General features: G+C 39.3%; 1 protein-coding gene across 1 annotated transcript in view; it reads right to left on the minus strand.

Moving 5' to 3' along the window:
• The window catches only part of LOC102208586 (E3 ubiquitin-protein ligase RNF19A-like), a 23,777-nt gene extending 12,241 nt beyond the window's left edge, over positions 1-11,536 (minus strand). The window contains exon 1 of the mRNA XM_005728489.1: positions 11,385-11,536. The gene's annotated coding sequence lies outside the window, so the exon portion shown is untranslated. The remainder of the gene's footprint in view (positions 1-11,384) is intronic.
• Between the last annotated feature and the right edge of the window lie 141 nt (positions 11,537-11,677).

Consider the following 11,677-nt stretch of genomic DNA (forward strand, 5'->3'; position numbering starts at 1 on the left):
GACACCGGTACCCATTCCTAAGTTTATTACACCAATCAAGAGACTGGCTGGCAACCCTTTGGCAACCTCCGGTCATTAGGGAAAAATGTGTAGTGGTTGCTGGAGCTTGCTGGGTGAAATTGGCTGCAAAGAGGGTGCTGCCTCTGGTTATTGCTTTGGTTGCTCGCACATTGCTGTGGTCACCTGCAGTTTGCATGAAAGATGTCAACTTATCTGCAGACACCCACAAGCTAAACAAGGTGTGGTAGCGCGACAAAACGTTTACTTTCAAAGTAAAAGTTGTGCCCTCCCACTGAAACCAACATGTATCAAAAACAGTGCAACTTTTACTTTAAGTTTAACTGTAGCCTTTACTGGTTTGCAATGCACTCTTCAGAGTTTCACTATTGCTTGGTGAATATTTCCCAGCTGGGACTGCTCTCCAAGGCCTACATAAATGGGGCTTTACTAACTTAGTATTTACTTACTAATAATTACTAACTTTTGACTCATGACTGGTGGTTGCCAACTGGTCTCTAGACCTATGTGACTGGAGCCTTCAGTTTACGTGCACATCAGCTGTACTGATGTGTGAAATCCCCCACAAACGATAGTTTTCTCAGCACTAAAGTCCACACAACAATATTTGTGTAATGGTGGGCTCAATCTTTTCACTGAAATCCATGTGGAATCATCAAGATTTGGTATAAAATAACCGGTCTCAACAAATTCATCACTGGAGCCTTTAGAAATAGAAATGTTGAATTGGTCCAGCCTTAAATGTTAACAACTGTTGTCATCATATGACACAAAATATAGAAGTATTTCTTTCTGTTTTAACCACTTGGTTGAGGTCAATAATTAAACTTTATATTTGTTAAGTACAGCACTTCAGGTTGCTAGGAAAAAATTACAACAAACAGACAGTGTGCAGAAGACTAGACGTTTCCAGCCGACATTTTTTCTTGACTTTACCTCATAAGTATTTTTAATGTTACGTTAAGCTGTGCATTTAACTGTCACATAAAGATAAAGGAGAAAAAGCGTGCCGACCATAATTGCATCTCATTAGGCTGTAGCATTGCAGCCAAAGAATGAAAGTTGTAAAGAAGAATACACCTTAACTGGTGACTCCATTTTTTTTTAACTTTCTTTAAATAAGAGATTCTGTATTTGAAATTTAAACTATGAAAAGCTGCTGTGTGCAAGGTGACACATGCACAGTGTGTCACTGACTAACAAAAGCAGTAAATCTTCCATATATTAGACTAGGGACCCTGAAGGCAAGTTATCATACAGCAGGCGAACCGCAACATGGGAAGCACAAGTGTAGGTGATGCCTGAATCCTGCAGTCCTACATTATAACACAATGTAATGACACACCAGGCGAAGTAACCAAGACATGGAGCAAGAGGAAATTTTTACCAAGACAGAAGAGCAATTTCAAGCAAACCACAAGTCAATGTGAAATTACACCCTCAGGCATAATTAAACTGGAAAATCCTTCCTCTTCTACGTGCCAAGCCTGAGTGGGACTTTCCATGTGACTTAGGTCAGTATGCACGATTGTGCGAGCACACGCACATGCATGTATTCAGGTTTTGTGGCTCAGGGGCAATCACATGCAAGCGAGGCTTACACACTGGGATGGTGTCCCAGTTCTTGAGACAACCTCGGGGTAAAAATCCTATTGAGATAGAATAAATGCTTTCAGTCTTCAGTCAACTCTTAAAGGAAATCGCCAAGTTCGCATCAGCTCATGCAGTGTTATGACTACCATCGTGAGATGATTTAATCCCATGGTTTTCAAATGAAGATGCAGGTCGGTGTAAGGCCACATAGTTGTCTTTCATTTGGAGCCACACTATAATTTGTGTGTCAAAATGAAGAAGGGGAAATAGCAGTAAAAAGTGTCACTTGGCGTTACCGCGGTAATGGTTTTAACACGTAAAGCTCTTGAGACCAGAGCAATAACATGTTGGCTGCTGAGCTGCAATAAAGGAAATAAATCCAGGTTTCTCTTGCCTGTAATTTTGCAAAGAGACAATTAGGTGCACAGCCAAACTGCAATGGAACATTTTACGCTGTTGCCCTGTGAGTGCATGCTGGCACATCGAGCCTCAATTTCATAAATACTTTTGGTCATTTTTGAACTATTAATAAGTTATAAACAGAACCCCTGGCCCTCGCCCAAACAAACATCCTTTTCCAACCATTTCCAGCACCATCATTACAAAGTGTTTCCTCCACTTCCAAAGGTAAACAAGAGTCCATCAGCTTAAAAAAAAAAAAGCATCTAACAGTCAACATGTCGCTGATGATGATTCCATTCATTTAATACCATGTGCTGACCCGAAAAATCACCCTGATCTATTCAGTGGTAAGGTCACACCAGTGGAACGCTTCATCCCCTCGAATCCAATCAAAATGTCACCACTGGTTTTACAGACATGTGGACAAGCTCTAATCTAATGTACATATTAACTGATATTAAATGCTTTCCATATGATATAATATTTTTATTCCAAAAGTAGCTCTTAAACTCAGATAAAGTGAAAACAACAGGACACATATCAACCTCACCAGAGACCCAATGATACAATATTATCACATTTAACACACAGCAGAATATGCATTTTAGACTGACTTTTGATATTAGCATTGGAATAATATTTTCATGTATTGCAAGTTATCACCTTTTATCAACTTCAATTTATGTCCTTGGAGTTAAAGTTCGTCATTATCTGTTTTATGTAATAAGAACGTCCAGCGTCTCTTGTGTCTCTTTCTTCAGTAGCTCTTATTGCTGTAATATTGCTTTGTGAAAAAGACAGAATGACAAACGGCTTCACTAATAACAGTCATAAGCATTGCCTGCGCCTGACAAACCGAAGTGTTTGTATTACAATCTGGACTACTGTAGTACTGCAGGTATTTTGAATGTGACACACTTGACTTATAGATTTTGGGTCATAAGCTGCTTATACAGACTTGGACTGCACTGATTCAATATTTGAATCCAATATCAGACTCACGAAACTAGATCAGATATCAGTGACAATGAAACAATCCACAGGACAACCCTTTCTAGGTAGTTAGTACGACACTTTCTCTGCATTTCAGTATAAGCCTTGCTCAGAACCCATATGGAAAAGATATATATAAATCTTATAAAGTTTTTTTCTGTCTTGTATGAAACTTGTATGAAAAGCATACAAGAGTGAAAACACATATAAGATCCCTTGAAAAATTATATAATGAAACGTGTATGTTTTGTATACTTACTAAAAAAATATATGAAAGTAATGAGAAAGTGGTCACTTTCATGAGTAATCACATATAAGTTTTTACCATTTCTTTTCCATATGGGAAGTTTTTACTGCACTTACAGTAACATAACTTATTGCTGTCAACTTGATTTATTTATTATTCCACTTGGTCACATGAGTGCCGCTCAACAAGCTGTATACTACATACAAGAAGAGCCATAATGCTTTATTTATGACACCATGATCTGTTTGTGTAGATAACAAAAGGAAAGGGAAAAAAAAACATGAGATGTGGACTGGTACATATATAGCACGGTTCTACTCAATTTGGGCACTCAAAGAGCTTTCTACTACAAGCCTCATTCACCAAATCTCACACACATTCATACTATACTACACTATACTCTACTGTATCTAAGCACTTATACCCAACATTCGGATACACTCACACACCAACATTTTGCTCAAGGGTGCCCATGGGCAGGATGTGCCAGGGATCGATGCACCGATCTTCCAATTGGTAGAGGACGCGCTCTACGACCTGCGTAACAGCCCCCACCTCAAAGATTTAAAAATAAATAAATACATACAGCATGAAAAGCGCAGACAGTGGACAATGCTGATGGACCAACAACAGGACAAGCGACAGACCGGTCCACAGACCGGTTGTACCACATAGTTTTGACACACTGCAGGTGAATGGGCAGTTCAAAGCTGCCCACAAACTGCCTGCTCACTGCCATCATTGAACCATAATTACCCCAAAGGAGGTGCACTCAGACTCAGAGAGAAATTTTGTCACTTATTTTACTAATAAATAACAATTTAGCTAATATTTGGGGCACATAAATCTGTAATGTTTGCTGATGGACAGCACACTAGACACTATAATAGAAATACTGTGTTGATTAAACTGGCATTTATAGATCTGTTTCACTGAGTGCCTAGCTGAATTCTCTCACCTCCCAACCCAGAGTCACACACCCTTCATAATGAACCAGAAAACATTTGTTTTATGCCTTGGGAATCTAGGCTAACATAATTACGGTCCTGTACTTTAAACGGCTAAGCTGTCAACCCAGATGTGGCATTTCCTGTATCATGAATTGGCCAGTTTTTGTTTTTATAATCTACTTTTTCTATTTTTGAACCGAACCCAGTCCGTCACATTTCGGCTCTCATCATCGGACGCCCGTCTCATGTTGATTTAAAATAGTTTGCACTTGACTATGGGTGCTTTTTTGGTAATGTGATAGCATTATGAGGAAAACCTTTGGCGGCGAGTTTGGTGAGTCTATATTTAGGTAAAGATGATGCAAGCTCCCTGGGATATTGATAAAAATACTTTTACCATTCCAGACTGGAAATAAGTGGCTCTGAATGTTCCTCAGAAAAGTGTTTATCACGTACGCCAACTTCTGGTTACATTCCAGCTTGAGGACAGATTTCCTGATCATGACAATGCATTCAAAGTTCATGGCGTGGGGCCAGGGGACAGCCCAGAGACTAGATGACAAACGCTATAGAAAATCTATTTTTTGTTTTACATAGCTGTGTTTACATATCACACCAAGAAGAAATAATTTAACTTTTGTACAGCTGTCACTGCTTCTATGCACAGGATCAGACGCATGGAAGCAAATTCAAACTGGTTATTGTTCAATTTCCCCGCACTCATAAGGTGTAGGCCAACTTTCTCTCAGCTGGACATCGAAATAAACCTGAAGGGTAATGACTCTTTTGAGCCCATTATTTGCCAGACAAATATAATAATAATAATGTCTGACATTAAACAGAGAGTGGGGACAGGCTGTACATGAGCGAATGCCTCTGATGCTGCACTATTTACTAAACAGAGTCACAGGCAACAGGGCGAGGTACTTTTCCACTGTATCTGCTATACAGCGATGAGACAACAGCTTCTTTTGAAGTGCAATGATTGCGTAGCAAAACTCTATCATGTCATTATGACATTCATCTTCATGTATCACCATGGAGACAGCAGGGAAATATGACTTTCTACCACCTAGGACAGGAAGTGCTGATATCATTTTCCTATTTCACAAAGGGATATCTATTCATCTCTGTGAGCTTCAAACAAAGATAAACGAGAAAAATGAACCATTTAAATTTCACAAGTCAAGACACAAAAGAAAAGACATAACTATTTGCAAAGCTACATTATAAACAAACTTTTTTTAAGCTCTACATGCCAACACATTGTAATATAAACACAGTAAATAATAAGGTTATAAAGAATGGACATTAGACACTGAGTGAGCTCTGCTTCATCCAACCATAAACGGGAAATAATGAAACCAACCACGGAGCTGTTGTGCATCGAGCTTTGCGTCAGCACGGTTAATGCCATATACTGAAATCTTAAGCATTTCCAAACAGAGCTGAGAGCAAATTTCTCTCTGCAGCACAGCAGGGTTGTGAACTCTGCCATCATAAACACAGGGTTGTTGAATAACTTTCCAGGCCTAAACTCTCCTCCGATCAGGCTTATGGTTAATTTACAGTGCTATGGTTGTGTCTCTTTGTGGAGGTATTTGTCTACAGAGGGCCTGTGGAGAGGGGTTTTCACCCTTAGCAAGCATGCCCTCGTCCAGTCCTCCATTAAGCATCAGGGAAATATGTATTTTAAAGCTTAACCAGGACAAAACTGAAGTTTTAATTGTCGGTCCTGAGGCTCAGAGAGAGAAACTCTTGTCTTTCGCTACAAGTGAAAAACCTGGGTGTTATTTTTGACTCTGAGCTTGGTTTTATCCCACATGTTAAACATGTAACCAAAATTGGATTTTATCATCTAAAAAATATAGCCAGAGTCCGCCCTATTCTCTCTCGGGCCAACACGGAGATGCTGATGCATGCTTTTATTACCAGTCGCATTGATTACTGTAATGCCCTGCTCTCTGGTCTTCCTAAGAAGAATATTTCAACTTTACAACTCTTACAAAACTCGGCAGCTCGTGTGCTGACGAAGACCAGAGGGCGGGCCCACATTACACCGGTTTTAGAATCGCTGCACTGGCTCCCCGTGTGTTTCAGGATCGATTTTAAAGTTCTTTTATTGGTTTTTAAATGTCTTAATGGTCTTGGGCCTTCTTATCTCTCAGATCTGCTTTTACCATACGAACCCTCGCGGACCCTGAGGTCCTCTGGTACTGGCCTTTTGATTGTCCCTAAAGTCAGGACACATACTCACGGAGAGGCAGCTTTTCAGTGGTATGGTCCTCGTCTGTGGAACAGCCTGCCAGAGGAGCTCAGGGCCGCAGAGAACGTACATGTTTTTAAGAACAGGCTCAAGACCCACCTTTTTAATTTAGCTTTTACTTAGCGTTTATTTCTTTTTTATGCTTATTTATTCTATCCTGTTATTCTATTATTAATTTAGGATTTACCTAATATTTCTTGATTTTATTCTTATTCATTTTTAAATCTTCTTACTCTATTTATATTTATATTTATATTGTATCCTGTTCTTATTTATTTTATCATTTTACCCTGTATACATCGTATTGCGTCATATCTCCAGTGTTTCCTCGGAGGGCGCTCTCTGCACCGGGGCTGTTATTGACCGTGGCTGCTGGTCTCTGGGGTCCTCTCAGCCTGGTTGGGGGGCTCCTTTGCCTCCCTCCGGCTGTGTGCCCAGCCCGGAGGCTGCGGTCTGTGACCGGCTCCCGGTGCAGACGGCTCTCTGTTATAATGTTTCCTCACTTGGCTCATGCGAGTCCAGCCCAATTTTTACTCTTTAAGTGTGCGCGTGTGTGTATGTGTGTGTGGGTGGGGGGATATATGTGTATTGAGAGTGTGGGGAGTGAGTTGGAGGGTGGGGTGGGCTGCTTTTAACTATGTAAAGCACTTTGTGCTACATTTTTTCTGTATGAAAAGTGCTTTATAAATAAAGATTGATTGATTGATTAAAAGGCTTGTGTTAAAAGCCTGAACGAACAGAACCAAATAAAGTTTTAAAAGTAATAAAATAAAGAAATAACCAAGTAAATCTTGTAACCTAACAACATTTACTTTAGTTGGATGTTGACAATGCCCATCTTTGGCTTTATGCCGCTGCTTTTCATTTCACACAAACAAAACTGAAATTATGCCTGCCAGAGCCTGCCATGTAGCCAACGCCGCTGTCAGCATTTATACTTATGCATGGTTTGCCCACACTGCCGCCAAAACACTGGTTAGCAGTGGGATATCTCTACTCGAGGTGATCCTTTCTCTTCCAGTCAATTAGAAAAATGGCAGAATAAGAAACAATGCAATCAATCAAAAGGATATAAATACCATCACGAATGCCAAGTTGCTTGGTGATTTCTATCCAGACGCTCTGAAAATTCAAGTGTTAACTTCCAATAACGTTTGTGAAATTTGTGGTTACTTTCACAACTGACTGGCTATGGCAATGCACGTCTGTGTCACTGGATGCTGTGTACACTTCAGTTTCCAACATGACATATACTCCAAAGTAACCACATTACCAGACAGATACAGACACATGAGCTACGACAGACGCCAAATGTTCAGCGAGCAGATTTTTCAGGAGATCACTGTAACAAACGTGATACTTGCATTCAGTTTTAGTCTCCAGTTAACAAAGAAAGCAATTCGCGTTTTGTACCTCACTCCTTAGCTGGTGTTTGAGGGCTAGTGGACATTTTGATGCTCTGACTGGCTAAGTAACTCTCTAATCTATCAGCCTGTCACATGTCAATCAATTATATCCATACCATCTCTAGGTTTGGACGGGGACACACCACCTTTACGTGGCCAGCTGTTATTTCACTGGTTGTCACCTGAAATCGCTGAATATCATTATCCGTGTCATTTCTGGTTGCTGCTAGTCACATCCTGTGTCGCCGCCCCTTTAATTCTCAAATATGAAGCCGCAGTTAAATATCACCCAGGTCTTTATTTTAGAAAGTACCTAAAATATTTTACAGTGCTCAAAACTGACACAGTGGTGTTTGACTTATGCAAATATTTAACAAGAAAACAGCTGTTATACTTAGCAACCAGAGAGGAAAAAGAAATACAAACTTTAAAATAAACCTACTTCAAATGAATGGCAGTGTTCTTCTATAGTTGAGTCACACTCTCTTAGGAAATACAGCATATTTACTAGATGCAAGTCATGTTCTTCCCTTTCTTTGCTGATGCATTACCATCATTACGGGTCAGTGGATTTGTATAAAGCCATTGGCAGGACATGTATTGTGCCACAATGTGACCATGATTGGAAGCAGAAAGGAAACTTTTCAAGGGAAAAATAATAACTATATAAATAAGAAAAAAGAAAAAAAACTCCTTGTGCTGAATTCACTAGACCGGTGATGCTTTCCTAAAGTGTTTGGCATACGTAGGTCGATATTTAGGATTTCAATTTTTGGTCCACTGTTAATTACTAATTTATAGTTCAATAACGACTTGTTGTCTGAAATCCAGTTATTCATTCAGTCTTAACTGTCCTGCTCTTCTTCCTCCAAGAATACCACAGAAGCTCATGTACCCTCTAAATCATCTGAGTTAACAGCAAAGTTGGTGATGAAGACATAATGCCAGCCTGATGTAAACATTACAAAGCCAAAGTCTTACAGCAAGTGAAAGGGCAAACACAGATGTCATGAATGATGTCAAGAGATTCCCAGGAACGAAAGTCATATTTTTTGGGGGCCAACACTCATTACTTTAGCGCAGAACAGGAGACATTAGGGGAATCCACTCCTTCAGTTCTCCACATTGTGCATCTCATCATCAATACATAACATAACAGTCCCTCCACTGTCCGCTAAAGACTTTTCACTATAAACAGCAGGAAGCAGATTGGTGAATTTATGGGGGGCGGGGGACAGCACTAGCTATTTCTGTTCTACAATGAAGGAGGAAAGAAACCCCCATAAACAACGACTCACAATTCACCAGCAGAGATGAGGCTCACTGTGCAATATATGCCATGGACACACTGATTTCACAGCCTCTAAATTTATTTGGCTGAAATTATACTGCCAAAGTCTACTAAAGCTACAGTAGAAGGGATATAACAGAACTAAGCTGAAGATTAAAATATGTCCTGCTTTAAGACCAGGATGAGTTTTATGCACATTTACCACGATATTCTTCAGAAGTCTATTTTATGTTATCTGGATTCCTGGTTACATAATCATAAACACAAAGATAAAGCTGTAATATAACCTATTACTGTTCCCACATAACAAAAGACTCACATTTTAATCATTTGTCACAAGCAGAAAACCCTAAAAACCCTATTAACCCTATTTGACAGTAAAAAAAAAAAGATGTTTAAATATTCTCTGTCAGTTCCCAGCACATACTTATTTGCTAGTTCATTCAACAAGCCACAGAAAAAGTCAACATACGTGTATCATTCTAATAAGATAAGAGGGAATACTGCAATAGAGCAAATGTTGCTTCAGCTCAGGGTCTTCTGCGGCTCGGCCACAGGTTACTAATAAAATAAAATAAAACCAAGAAGCTTTGAAGGAGTTTCATTTCAGCAGATTTGACAATTTGAGACTAGTCATCAGCTGAAACCAGTTCTTGTTTTCTGTCCCCAAACTTGGTTAGCTGCAAATAAAAGTTAAATGTATTATATCATAAAAGTACAAGAAGAACATTTTAACCTACTTTTTAGAAACCACCAATACACCTGTCAGGGGTTTTACCTAGCTAAGAATGTAGTTTTATTAAAGGCAAGGCAGGCGAGGACACAATGAGTCGGTGTTACCTTACCTGACAGAAACTTAAGGTGTTCTGATCATGTAATAAGGAAAAATGCAAATCATGCTTGAGTAAATAAAGTTCTCTGATGAATTTCCACGAGGGGCTGACCTCTATTAGTCATCTCTTTATTTATTTATACATTTTTTTAAAACAGATTTTCTCATCCGAAAATAGCAGGTGCATAAGATATGTGTAATATTTCTTTTAAAACAAATTCCTAGTTTCAAGAGATGTAAACAATAACATATATTTATGTGTAACATGGCAGTAGTACTACAGCAACAAAAAAGCTGACTAACCAAGTCACTTGTGCCGCTGAAAGAATAGTAAAGTTTGAGTTTCAACATTAAAACACCGAACTGACCAAGTTTTCCTAAAGCTACAGCACAAATGGTTTGGTTCTGTGTACAAATCCCAAATCTGGAATTAATTATGTTCAAGTGAAATGCTACAGGGGATCAAGAGCAAGCAAAAGCACCGTGACTCACTGACGGAAAGCCCCAGTGAAGATGCCCTGAATTTATTTAACATGCATGCTTTAAAAGTCAGCACCGCCATCGAGGAAGGACTGAGCAACTGATATGCTACTACTAATTAAAACAGTGATACAAAGCGACAGCAGTAAACAATGTACAGAAGTATCTGTATTGAGGTCATAATGTAATAGTTAAATTGATTTTACATGCAGGTTACTTAGTGTAGAATCATTAACCTTCCCCCACAACCCCCAAAACAGAGAAGTAAACCGTCTTCACTTATAGATATATATACATACATACACACATACATACATGTATACTATATATGTATACATATATATTAGCCTAAATGTCTAACAAAACACAAAAGCAGAAGAACTTTGGCTAAAGTTGCATATTTTCCGAAAGTTCAACTGTGGCCACGGCTTTTAGAGCCCTAAACTAAAAGCTGGAAAGACCCAGCTCTGTCAACTTATTTTAAAAGTAGTAAAAACGTTCATGCATGAGATACCTTACTCGTCGTGTGGAGCTCAGCGCAGAAACGATCTAATATTGTTTACAATTTCCACTTGGCTAACCAGGGTTAGCCTGCTAGCTACGGGTGGCTAGTGACTTAACTTTAATCGCCCAAAGAGTTGCTGAGCAGCTGAGCCGAAGCCAAATGCTCACTCACTAACAAATACTTCAAGTGGGTGGTTTATATAAGCACCCCTTCGCGCTCGTAAACCTTTATTTGGTGTCGGATAAAGGTTTCTGTCGACCAACACTTTAACAAGGAAATTTTACAAGCTAACAAAGCTAAAAAAAAAAAAAAAAATTGCTAGCATCCCAGCAGCCTCGAAGAGAAGGAAGTTCTGATCTTACAAAAGCTCAGCTGGTTCGAGCTACGAGGTGAAAACTTACCGTCGTACAACCTCCCCCTGATTTTCCTTTACTTCACAGCTGAAGTGTACACCGTTGTCTCCATTTCGCAGGAAGCAGTACCTGAAAATGTGTAGCAGCAGAAAAAACCTGGCAGGACAGCCGAGGTACATTCCCCGAGTCTGATTACCGCGGTCAAGTTAAACACCAAAATAAAACAACATTCAAACTTCCGATATGTAATATGATAATTTCACAATAAATGCTTTTCACGATAAAGGCTTTTCTAATAAGCGGTGGAAGAACCGATGTAAAGCTATATATATATATATATA

Source organism: Pundamilia nyererei, unplaced genomic scaffold, assembly GCF_000239375.1.
Source record: "Pundamilia nyererei isolate P.nyererei 1_Seehausen unplaced genomic scaffold, PunNye1.0 scaffold00028, whole genome shotgun sequence".
NCBI lineage: Eukaryota > Metazoa > Chordata > Actinopteri > Cichliformes > Cichlidae > Pundamilia > Pundamilia nyererei.